Genomic DNA, 12,952 nt, shown 5'->3' on the forward strand with positions numbered 1-12,952 from the left:
TCCTTTCTTTTTGAACGATTGTATGCCAAGTACTCGTTCACAAGGAGGGGATTTAATACAACGAATCAACGAGATCGAATGTTTTGTTAACGTAAGACGTCGAGCTTGCAATCTTCTCGAAGTAACACCAATTTTGATTACTCAGGAATTGATCTTTATTGATCAAATCAATCAAATTACCCCGAAGTTAGAGATGGCTGCCCCTCGTCCTCTTAGAGACTATGCCGCTCCTTCATGAGCCAAACCGCACTCAAGCATCGCACCACCTGCGATTGAGGCAAACAATTTCGAACTGAAACCTTCATTGGTACAAGCTGTCCAACAGAACCAATTCTCTGGAAGCCCTGCAGACGATCCTAATCTCCATTTATCCGTGTTCGTGCAATATGCCGACACTATCAAAGCTAACAACGTTAGCCCCGAAGCTAATCGATTACGCCTTTTTCCCTTCTCCCCGAGAGATAGAGCTAGGGCGTAGCTTCAGTCCCTGCCTTCTAATTCCATAACTACATGGGACGAACTAAAAAGAGTATTCTTAGCTAGATATTTCCTGCCTAGCAAAACTGTTATGCTAAGAGGGCAAATCAACGGATTTACCCAAAAAAGATAACGAGTCACTCTTCGAAGCTTGGGAGCGATACAATGACATGCTTAGACTATGCCCTCATCATGGACTCGAACCATGGCTGATCATCCATACTTTCCATGGTGGTCTACTTTATAACACTAAAATGACTATAGATGTCGCTGCTGGCAGAGCTCTAATGGACAAACCCCATGATGAAGCATACAACCTCATAGAAAACATGGCACAAAACCATTATCAATGGGGAGGAGAACGAGCTGCTCTAGAGAAAACTCAAACCAAAGGAGGAATGTACGAAGTAAGTGGTATAGACCGCGTTAACGCTAAAGTAGACGCTTTAACTCAAAAGATCGAGGACTTAACCATCACTCCTTCAGCCACCGCGACTGTTGTAGCACCTAACTACGAGATTTGTGGATTAACTGGACATGTTGTTGCCGAATGTCAACTCTTGACTGGTATTCCATCTGATCAAGTAAACTACGCTCAAGGAAACCCTTACTCTAACACGTACAACCCTGGATGGAAGAACCATCCAAACTTTTCATACAAGAACAACAATGCGTTGTACGCGCCTGGACAAGCACCTGCTGTCCCACCTGGTTATCAAAAAGCGCCTGTAGCTGCTCAAAACGCCCCTAGGAAGTCAAATCTAGAAATCATGATGGAAAACTTCATAGCTTTCCAACAACAAACCAACAAAGACTTCCTAAATCAAAATATTCATAATAGTGAGCAACTAAAACAATTATCAAACAAAGTAGATGCTTTAGCTACACATAACAAGATGCTAGAGACACAAATCTCACAAGTGGCTAAACAACAAGCACCTATTGCTGCCCCTGCTGGCACGTTTCCTGCTCAACCACAACCTAACCCTAAAGGACATGCGAACGCGATTACACTGCAAAGTGGAACGAACTACGATGGACCTATCGAACCTAGAACTCAAAACGTACCCATGTCACAACAAGAGCCAAAGGAAACAAAAAAGACATCAACTGATGATCAAACTGCTAAAAACAAATGAAAATGACACCGAAGTGGAGCCTGAAAAATAAAAACCTTATGTTCCACCACCACCATATAGGCCACCAATTCCTTACCCTCAGAGATCAGCTAAATCTAAAACCAAAGCGCAATTTAAAAGATTTGTAGAACTTCTGAAACAATTAAACATAACCATACCTTTCACAGAAGCTATAACTCAGATGCCTTCGTATGCTAATTCTTAAAAGAAATTCTATCAAACAAAAAGAAACTCGAGGATAACGAGACTGTAACACTTACCGCTAAATGTAGCGCTATCATTCAAAACAACATGCCTCCCAAACTAAAAGATCCTGGTAGTTTTTCCATACCCTGTGTAATAGGAAAGACTATTATAGAAAAAGCCTTGTGCGACTTAGGAGCCAGTGTTAGTTTGATGCCCCTTTCAACTTATAAGAAACTAAATCTAGGTGAGCTTAAAACAACGAGAATGTCTCTTCAACTAGCTGACCGTTCAGTTAAATACCATGTAGGAATGTTGGAAAATATCCCTGTGCATGTAGGTTAATTGTACATCCCAACTGACTTCATCATAATTGATATCCAAGAAGATTCTAACATCCCAATCATATTAGGAAGACCATTCTTAGCAACTGTTGGTGCAATTATAGACGTTAAACGAGGAAAGCTTACCTTCGAAGTCGGAGAAGAGAAGATTGAATTCATTCTTTCTTAATTCCTGAAAGCACCTTCTATAGTTGATACATTCTGTTCTGCTGACATCCTCGATGAGTGTGTAAATGAAATAAAATCCGAACCACATAAGGAAACCGAGATCCTAAGAAATCCTATACCGCCTATTCTTGAAGACGACAACTGGCGTGAGGAATATCAAGATAACCACCTAAGTAAATGTCTAGCATTAACTCCTGATCCTATACCTGGACCAAAGAAACCTACTATAGAACTTAAAACACTACCTACTGACCTAAGGTACGAATTCCTAGACGAAGAACTTAACCGACCTGTCATAGTTAATGTCGATTTAGGATAAACCGAAATCGAAAAACTACTCACTGTCCTAAGAAAATACCCAACTGCTCTAGGATATAACATATCAGATCTGAAAGGAATAAGTCCTTCTCTCTGTATGCACCGCATTATGCTCAAAGAAGATTGCAAAACCTCTAGAGAGCATCAGAGGAGAATCAATCCCATCATGAGCGATGTTGTTAAAAAGGAAATTCAAAAACTATTAGAAGCCGGAATCATATATCCTATATCTGATAGTAAATGGGTTAGTCCTGTTCATGTCGTACCTAAGAAAGGAGGAGTCACCGTAATCACTAACGCAAAAGGCGAATCTGTAGCACAACGGACCCAAACTGGATGGAGAATGTGCATCGATTATAGGAAGTTAAACAAAGCCACTCGCAAAGATCATTTCCCTTTACCGTTCATAGATCAAATGCTCGAGCGCTTGGCCAAACACTCACATTTCTGTTATCTAGATGGATACTCTGGATTTTTCCAAATTCCTATTCACCCTGACGACCAATAAAAGACCACATTTACATGTCCTTATGGTACGTTCGCTTATAGACGAATGCCTTTCGGACTTTGCAATGCACCCGCAACCTTCCAGAGATGCATGATGGCAATATTTGCCGATTTCCTGGATGGGATAATGGAAGTCTTTATGGACGACTTCTCTGTCTGTGGAGAAAGTTTTGAAGCATGTTTAGCAAACCTTGAATTAGTGCTCAAATGATGTGTAAGCGTCAACCTAGTACTCAATTGGGAAAAATGCCACTTCATGGTTCGACAAGGAATCGTACTTGGACACAATGTGTCCGATAGAGGAATCGAAGTGGATAAGGCAAAAAATTGATATCATTGAAAACCTTCAACCTCCCAAAACCGTTAGAGAAATAAGAAGCTTTCTAGGACATGCCGGATTTTACCGACGTTTTATTAAAGTTTTCTCTAAAATAACCAAGCCCTTAACTGAGTTACTAATGAAAGATGCTGAATTCATCTTTAACGAAAAATGCGCTGAAGCGTTTCAAAAACTTAAACAAGCATTAATCTCTGCGCTGATTATGCAACCTCCCGACTGGAGTGAACCTTTCGAAATAATGTGCGACGCAAGCGATTATGCTATAGGAGCTGTTTTAGGCCAACAAAAAGATAAGAAACTCCATGTCATATACTATGCGAGTAGAACCCTAGACGAAGCTCAAATGAATTACGCCACGACAGAAAAGGAACTATTAGCTGTTGTTTTCGCGTTAGACAAATTCCGTTCCTACTTGGTAGGAGCCAAAATCATCATATACACTGACCATGCTGCTATTAGGTACCTTCTAACTAAGAAAGACGCCAAGCCTAGATTATTAAGATGGATCATTTTATTACAAGAATTCGATTTAGAAATTAAAGATAAAAAGGGAACCGAAAATGTTGTAGCCGATCATCTTTCTCGACTCGAAAATCTGAAACCCGAACAAGTACCAATCGATGACGATTTCCCTTACAAAAGACTCATCGCTCAGTTGGAAGCTAACGAGATAGAACCATATTATCCAACCATTGAATCCAACAACTTCGTAGAAGTGGCTTTAGCTCGCTCTGCCACACCTTGGTACGCAGCTTTCGTAAACTACCTAGCCGCTAATGTTCTCCCGCCTGATCTAACATACCAACTGTAATTGCAATCTTCTCAAGCATATTTTGTTTTGATGAAGACAATGTGGACATCAAGCTTTCATAAAAGGATGTGCAAAAAGTATTTCAAATCTTAAAGCAAATATACATCATTTCAAAGTCTTGAAGAAATTGTGAAGATTCAAAACCGAGCTAAAGCGTCAAAGGTATAAACAATACTCACTTTGACATATAATTGTTTACAAATACATTTCCATGCATATCATAAACATACTACAAGTTTCTTTTTTTAAAAAGTTCATTTAAAACCTTTTTCAAAAGTAAAATCTCAAAATAAGGTTTTAGGAACCGGGTTGTCTCTATGGGGGAACCGGTTCCCAGCATTCTGCATTTTCTCAATTCTGTGTTTTACTACTGGGAACCGGGTTGTCCCTAGGCGGGAACCGGTTCCCAAGTTCAAAATTCAAATAATTCTGCTGTAACGTTCAGCAGGAACCGGGTTGTCCCAGGCAGGAACTGGTTCCTACTGAACTAGTGTGTTTTTCCATTGCATGATTTCATTCAAACGAAATTGTTTTCTTACCACTTGATCATTATATTGTTTCATGGAAAAACAACCTTTAAAAGAGGTGTTTAACACATTATAAATACTACATCTTTCATAATCATAAAACACCTTCTTTATTAACAATTCATAAACTATATATTCTTCATCTTTCAATATTTCCAAGTGTTCATCAAATCATCATTTTCAAGTGAAACTTTTTATACACATTTTCATAGAGAAATTATTCAAAGTTTCATGCATACATTGTGAACACTTATATTCATTTTGAGAATTGTTTACTTGAAGAAGAAGATAAATCCAAGATTGATATTGCTCTCCATACTTCATCTAAAAACTCTTGTATAAATTCAAAGAATATTGTTTCCTTACTATCCAGGATTGTTGGAAGTAAGTGGTGTGTTTGAAGAGGATTGTTCTTCATTCACATTAGTGTTGATTGATCTTAAAGGTGTTAAGAACCTTTGATCACCCTATAGGTTAGATAGTAAGCATAGGCTTGTACAATCATTCTAACTATAGTGAAATCTCTTTCGTGTTTGAAAGGGGACTGGAGTACTCTCAGATTGTGAGGGGAACCAGTATATATCGTTGTGTTATATACCTTTCCGCATTTTACCACTTTCATCACCATTACCAAGAAAAAGATAAAAACCATCCAAAACCTTCAAACACTTAAACAAAAATTGTTAGAAGTATTCTCATTAAACCGATTAAGTTTTGAAAACCTAATTCACCCCCCCCCCTCTTAGGCATATCTGATACTTACATTTGGCATCAGAGCAAGTTATAGGTAACTTGTTCCTAAAGATCCAAAATGGCTTCCGCAAATCTGGTTTTCAAAGATGGTGGTTCTAACAACAAGCCTCCATTGTTTTGTGGTGAATATTTTGACTTTTGGAAAATCCGAATGAAGGCTCATCTAGAAGCACAAGGAGAAGAAGTTTGGGAGGCTGTCCTACAAGGTCCTCATGTCCCTATAACGGTCGTTAATGGTGTTGGATCGGAGAAACCTAAAGCGTCATGGGATGATAATGATAGAAAAAGGGTTCTTGCTGACAAAAAGGCGGTCAATCTTCTTCAAGGTGCTCTTAGTATGGATGAATTTTTCCGAGTATCGGCATGTACAACATCAAAGGAAATATGGGATACTCTTGTAGAAACTCATGAAGGTACCACTGAAGTTAAAAGATCAAGATTGAATACTCTAAGTCAAGAGTACGAACTGTTCAGAATTGAATCCCGGAGAAACTATTCTCGATTTGCAAAAACGATTCGTACATTTGACAAATCACTTGAAGGCACTTGGTAAGACCCTTACTACCGAAGAACTTAATCTTAAAGTGCTCAGATCTTTGACAAGGGAGTGGCAACCAAAAGTGACGGCGATATCCGAAAAGAAAAATCTGTCAAAATTAACTTCCGCAACATTATTTGGAAAGCTTCAAGAATATGAAACAGAACTTGGAAGATTGGAAAAACATGAGAACTTAGAGAAGAAATCCAAAGGCATTGCACTAAAGGTAGATTCAAAGGAAAGCCAAATGAAAGATGCATCAGATGAAGATGAAAACTTCTTGCTTCTTGTAAAAAGGTTAGGAAAATTCTTTGGTAATAAAAATAATATTGATAATGCTAACTATGTCAAAAGAAAGAAATTCTCAAAGCATAAGGATAAAGAAGCATCCACTTCATCACAAGAAGTTACATGCTATGAATGTGGGAAACAAGGACACATAAATCCGGAATGTCCAAAGCTTTCGAAGAAGAATGGATTCAAAGGCAAAAAGGAGTTCAAAAATAAAAAAGCCTACATATCATGGGAAGATAATGAAGTAAGTTCCTCATCAGACTCCGATAGTGATGAAAGTGCAAACCTAGCACTAATGGCATCACACCACTCAGACGATGAAGAAGGCGAGGTTAGTTATGATGATTCTCTTTTTGATAATGGTGCACAAGGTGCAATAGATGAATTATTAAAAGAATGCAAAATTCTCTATAAAACTATCTCATCTCAAAAGAAAATAATATCATCTTTAGAAGAGAAGGTTAAGATAATTGAAGAAGAACATAAAGATGACAAAGAAAAAATGATTAGTGTTCAAGAAGATAATGTTGCAAGCAAGAATTGTGAATCACTTTCCTTCCAAATTGTCCAATTAAAACGTGTTTTAGAAAGATATGAAAAGGCGCAAATTAGATTGGAAAATGTTATTAGCACACAAAGATACTCCAATGATAAAAGCGGACTTGGCTTTTCTAAATTTGATAAACCAAGTTCCAACAAGACTATCTTTGTCAAGGCTAGTAACCAACCAATTCAAGAGAAAGTGAAAAAGGCTAAAGTAATGCAACATTATCCTAAAAGGAAGAACTTTGTTAAGAAGAAATCTTATCCTCCTAGATATAGAAGTAACTTTGAACCTACTTGTTTTTATTGTGGTATTATTGGTCACACACCCAATGCTTGTTATGTAAGAAACTTTAGTGTACCTAGTGGACATTATGTATGGGTGAAGAAAGGAACTAACTATGATGGACCCAAAGCCACTTGGGTACCTAACAAAACTTAATTTATTTTGTAGGCATGCTTGAAGACCACTTCAAACCTATGGTATCTAGATAGTGGTTGTTCAAAGCATATGACGGGAGATCTAAACCAATTTTCAGATCTAAGGCTAAAGGCCAAGGGTTTTGTCACTTATGGAGACAACAATAAGGGAAGAATTCTTGGCAAAGGCAAAGTTGGTGCACCACCTTTCACATCCATTGAAGATGTTCTTTATGTTGAAGGACTAAAGCATAATCTTCTTAGTATTAGCCAACTTTGTGACAAAGGCTTCAAGATCAAATTCACTAAGGAGGAATGCTTGATCATCGATGAAAGTCACCAATGAGGTAAAACTCAAAGGTACAAGAATTAATAACATTTTTATGATTTCTTTAAATGATTTATCTTTGAAAGTAAAATGTCTTTTGGTAAACAATAATGAATCATGGCTATGGCATAAAAGAGCAGCCCATATTCATATGGATCATTTAAATAAGTTAACCAAACATGATCTTGTTATTGGCTTACCTAAGATAAAGTTTGTCAAAGATAAATTATGTGATGCTTGTCAAAAGGGAAAGCAAACCAAATCATCTTTCAAGCCAAAGAATGTGGTGACTACAACAAGACCACTTCAACTATTTCATATGGATTTATTTGGTCCATCAAGGACAAGAAGCTTCGGAGGTAATGTATATGCTTTAGTTATTGTTGATGATTATTCTAGATATTCTTGGACTTTATTTCTTGTGCAGAAAAGTGACGCTTTTAAAGCCTTTAAGAAGTATGCAAAACAAATCCAAAATGAAAAGTCATTAAAGATTGTATCCATTAGAAGTGATCATGGTGGAGAGTTTCAAAATGCATCATTTGAAGAATTTTGTGAAGAACATGGTATCTCTCATAATTTTTCAGCACCAAGAACTCCACAACAAAATGGAGTAGTTGAAAGGAAAAATAGGTTTCTAGTGGAACTTGCAAGAACAATGCTTAGTGATGCAAATCTTCCTAAATACTTTTGAGAGGATGCGGTTAGTACGGCATGTTATGTTGGAAATCGAGTAATCATTAGACCTATCTTAAAGAAGACTCCATTTGAACTCTTCAAAGGAAGAAAGCCAAACATTGCTCACTTTCACATTTTTGGATGCAAGTGCTTTGTTCTCAACAATGACAAAGACAATCTTGGTAAGTTTGATGAGAAATCCGACGAAGGTATATTTCTTGGTTATTCTCTTTCTAGTAAAGCATATAGAATTTATAATAAAAGAACTTTAACTATTGAAGAATCTATGCATGTATCTTTTGATGAGACTAACACCTCTGTGGAGGAAATAGTTGTTTGTGATGATGATGATCCTTTAGATTTACCCCCGGAAGAACTTTCAAATGATACAATTGTGAAGGCACCGGAAGTTCAACAAGAAAGTGTTCAACAAGAAAGTGTACAACAAGAATTAAACACCAATGATCTACCAAAAGAATGGAGAACTCATAGAGATCATCCTATTGATAAAGTTATTGGTGATATTAGCCAAGGAGTTGCAACAAGATTAAATCTCAAAGATGCTTGCTTACACATGGCTTTTGTTTCTTAAATTGAACCTTCCAAAGTTGATGAATCCTTAGGAGATGATCAATGGATAAATGCAATGCAAGAAGAATTAAATCAATTCGAGAGAAATCAAGTTTGGGAACTTGTTCCTAGACCAAGTAATAAAACACATCATAGGTACTCGATGGGTGTTTACGAACAAACTTGATGAGAATGGTATAATTGTTCGAAACAAAGCAAGATTGGTGGCCCAAGGTTACAATCAAGAAGAAGGAATTGACTTCGAAGAAACATTTGCTCCGGTTGCAAGGTTAGAAGCAATTCGTCTCTTACTTGCTTATGCATGTTCATTAAATTTTCAGCTTTATCAAATGGACATCAAGAGCGCATTCTTGAATGGCTACATCAATGAAGAAGTCTATGTAAAACAACCCCCAGGATTTGAAGACTTCAAGAATCCTTCACATGTCTTTAAGTTGAGAAAGGCTCTTTATGGCTTAAAGCAAGCACCTAGAGCATGGTATGATAGACTTAGCAATTTTTTGTGTGAAAAGGGTTTTGAAAAGGGTAAGGTTGACAAAACTTTGTTCATTAAGAAAATCAAAAGTAACACTTTATTGGTTCAAGTCTATGTTGATGATATCATTTTTGGATCGACTAACAAAGAAATGTGTGAGGAATTCTTATTGATGATGCAAGGAGAATTCGAGATGTCTATGATGGGAAAGATGAACTACTTTCTTGGACTACAAATTAAGCAACTCAAAGATGGAATCTTTATCAATCAATCCAAATATTGTAAAGAATATTGAAGAAGTTTGATATGGATAACTGTAAAGCAATGAATACTCCAATGGGCTCCGGTACATATGTTGATCAAGATGAATCCGGTACTCCAATTGATATTACTAAATATCGAGGTATGATTGGTTCTTTATTGTATTTGACGGCAAGCCGTCCTGATATAATGTTCAGTGTATGTCTTTATGCTCGCTTTCAAGCAAATCCAAAGGAATCACATCTTATGGAGGTTAAAAGGATCATGAAGTATCTCAAAGGAACAACCAACGTTGGCCTATGGTATCCTAAAGGTAGTATTTGCAATTTAATTGGTTATTCAGACGCGGATTATGCAGGTTGTAAAACTGATCGTAAAAGCACAAGTGGTACTTGTCACATTCTTGGAAATGCATTAGTATCATGGGCTTGTAAAAAGAAAGCATGTGTTGCTCTTAGCACGGCCGAAGCAGAATACATAGCAGCGGGTAGTTGTTGTGCACAAATTCTTTGGCTTAAGCAACAACTTCGTGACTACGGACTTGATCTCGGATGCATTCCTCTTCGATGCGACAACACAAGTGCAATTAATATCACAAAAAATTCGGTCATGCATTCAAGAACCAAACACATAGACATTCGACATCATTTTCTCCGAGACCATGTCCTTCAAGGAGATGTCAAAGTAACATTTGTGGATACTCATAACCAACTTGCAGATATCTTCACCAAGCCTCTTCCAAAAGAATCGTTTTATAAAATTCGACGAGAGCTTGGAATTTTAGATGAAGGTGATGTTTAAATGTGTTCTTCATTATCATAAATCAAAGGTACACATTTCTAACATTTTATGTGTCAAAAAGTACTTTATGAATGTTCATATATTATGTATTGATGTTTATGTATGATATATATGCTTTCTAATTCATAAAAATCAAGTTTTTGGACTTTTTCTGTCCAGGAACCGTTCCCATGTAGGGAGGAACCGGCTCCCCATAGTAAAAACCAGAGGCAGTGTTTTGGTGTGCTTCAGGAACCGGTTCCCATGTGGGACGAACCGGTTCCCACGTAGATTTTCCAGTGTTTTGCTTATTTTTTGGCTGTTACGTGAATAGATGTGTGGCTACTATTTTTTTGCTCATTCTTTTTTATGTATTTATTTTACTTTAATACATACTATATCTCTTAACACCACAAAATTACTCTCATTTACTCACATTCACTCTCATTCACCATTCATCTTCATCTTCTCCAAACCCTTCCATCTCCATTGTCAAACCCTATTAAAACTCCATTATCTCACCATAACTCACAAATTTAAATTACCCACTACCTCAAAACTCTATATAATCCTCCACTTTTTCACACATTTCACTCAAATCATCTTCCACTCTCAAAATCCAAAAATCCCAAACCAAACCCTAACTCTCAATCCTTTTCAACCATGGCACCAAGAGCTACAAGGAATGCAAATAGGAAGAACAAGGTTGTGAAACAAGTGAGGAGCATCAAGAGATTCATCCAACTGTCAAGAGTCGGAGACTCACCTTCAACACGCGTAGTCGGAATCTCCTTCCGGCAAAGTATGGTAACCTCCCTGACTTTCCTAATCATAGCTTCAATTTTCCGGCTAGGCTAGCTAATGCAGGGGTATATAATTTTGTGCTTGACCATGGTGAATATTACCCGGATTTGGTTAGAGAGTTTTACCATAACCTTAAGATAGTGACCAATGATTTTGATGATTTCACTTTGTTGTCTGAAGTTTCAAGAAAAGAAATATGTTTAGATGTTGAGGAATTCGGGAAAGTGTTAGGAATTCTATATAAGGGTTTAGTGCTCCTTCAAGGTAACATTCCGGGAAGATTGGCTACCATATAGCAAGATTGATGTTTTTGTTGATATGTGCCGACCTACTCAACGTGATACGGTTCGCCAACAACTTGCTACCAAGTTCAACATGTTTGGTTCAAGTTTATCGGTAAGTGATAGGATGCTCCATCCTATCATTGCTTATGTTTTGTTTCCAAAGAATTCTAACCATTCCAGGATCAATGAGTTTGAATTGATGGTCTTGGTTGCTCTAAGACATGGCATTGAAGTGAATTGGGCTCTTTCAATTATGCACCACATGCAACTTATGGCTTCTCTTAAAGGAGGCTTACCATATGCAAGGGCAATTTCTCACATTGTTCGGAATGCCGGTGTCCTTCTCCAAAGGGAACCGAAGGAAAACTATGGATGAGCAAGAGTGTGCTATCACCACCGCAACCGCTCTTAAGAATACCGGAATTGTTACGAATCGTGAAGGTAGATTCTTCTACAAAATTGACTTTGAGCCAACCGAGCCACAATTCCCTCAACCTCCCGAAGGTGGCTATACAATGGAGATGATGTTCAACAAGCTTTGCTCCATTCAAACCTTCATTGATAACAACAAGCGGGAAAACAACTATGAGCATAATCTTATGAGGAGACAAATGCGTGAAATTCAACGCACTCAACGGTGCATCTTGGCCCATTATGAAGAAGAAGAAGGAAGTGAAGAGGAAGATGAACAAGATGATGATGATGAAAAGCAAATGAATGAAAGTGATTAATTATGTTTTACTTTCTATGTTATGTTTTAATTGTTCGTTTTTATATCTATGCTTTCTAGACAATGTTCTATTTATGTTTTGTGATGTTTAGGATCATTTATTTGTGTTTTATGTTGTAATCGTAAAAAACTACGTATCGTATCGTTTATGTGTGTTATGTTTATGTTATTTTAAAATTGTGTTATGTTTATGTTTCATATCTATTCTTTCTTTTTCCCCATCCTTTTTGATAATAACAAAGGGGGAGAAGAATATGCATGTGTTTTGTTGTTGTTTTGATTCAAAGAAAAATGCAGGCCATAGTTAAAAAACTATCAAATGAACTCATCACCATAAATCAAAGAAGAAATCATGGATTTAGGGGGAGTCTCTAACATAGGGGGAGCCTTGCATTGTTCAACATAGTTTCAAAGCACAAAACAACTTTTTCAAAAACATTTCAAGACTTGGTTGTCATCATCAAAAAGGGAGAGAATGTAATTGCAAGCTTCTCAAGCATATTTTGTTTTGATGAAGACAATGTGGACATCAAGCTTTCATAAAAGGATGTGCAAAAATTATTTCAAATCTTAAAGCAAATATACATCATTTCAAAGTCTTGAAGAAATTGTGAAGATTCAAAATCGAGCTAAAGCGTCAAAGGTATAAACAATACTCA

The 12,952-nt window shown here is 37.1% G+C and overlaps 1 non-coding gene across 1 annotated transcript; it reads right to left on the reverse strand.

Moving 5' to 3' along the window:
- Window positions 1-568: 568 nt before the first annotated feature.
- Window positions 569-676, reverse strand: LOC131630661 (small nucleolar RNA R71). The gene has a single exon (XR_009292384.1). It is a non-coding gene; the product is annotated as a small nucleolar RNA R71 (small nucleolar RNA).
- Between the last annotated feature and the right edge of the window lie 12,276 nt (window positions 677-12,952).

Source organism: Vicia villosa, unplaced genomic scaffold (assembly GCF_029867415.1).
Source record: "Vicia villosa cultivar HV-30 ecotype Madison, WI unplaced genomic scaffold, Vvil1.0 ctg.000714F_1_1_3, whole genome shotgun sequence".
Taxonomy (NCBI): domain Eukaryota; kingdom Viridiplantae; phylum Streptophyta; class Magnoliopsida; order Fabales; family Fabaceae; genus Vicia; species Vicia villosa.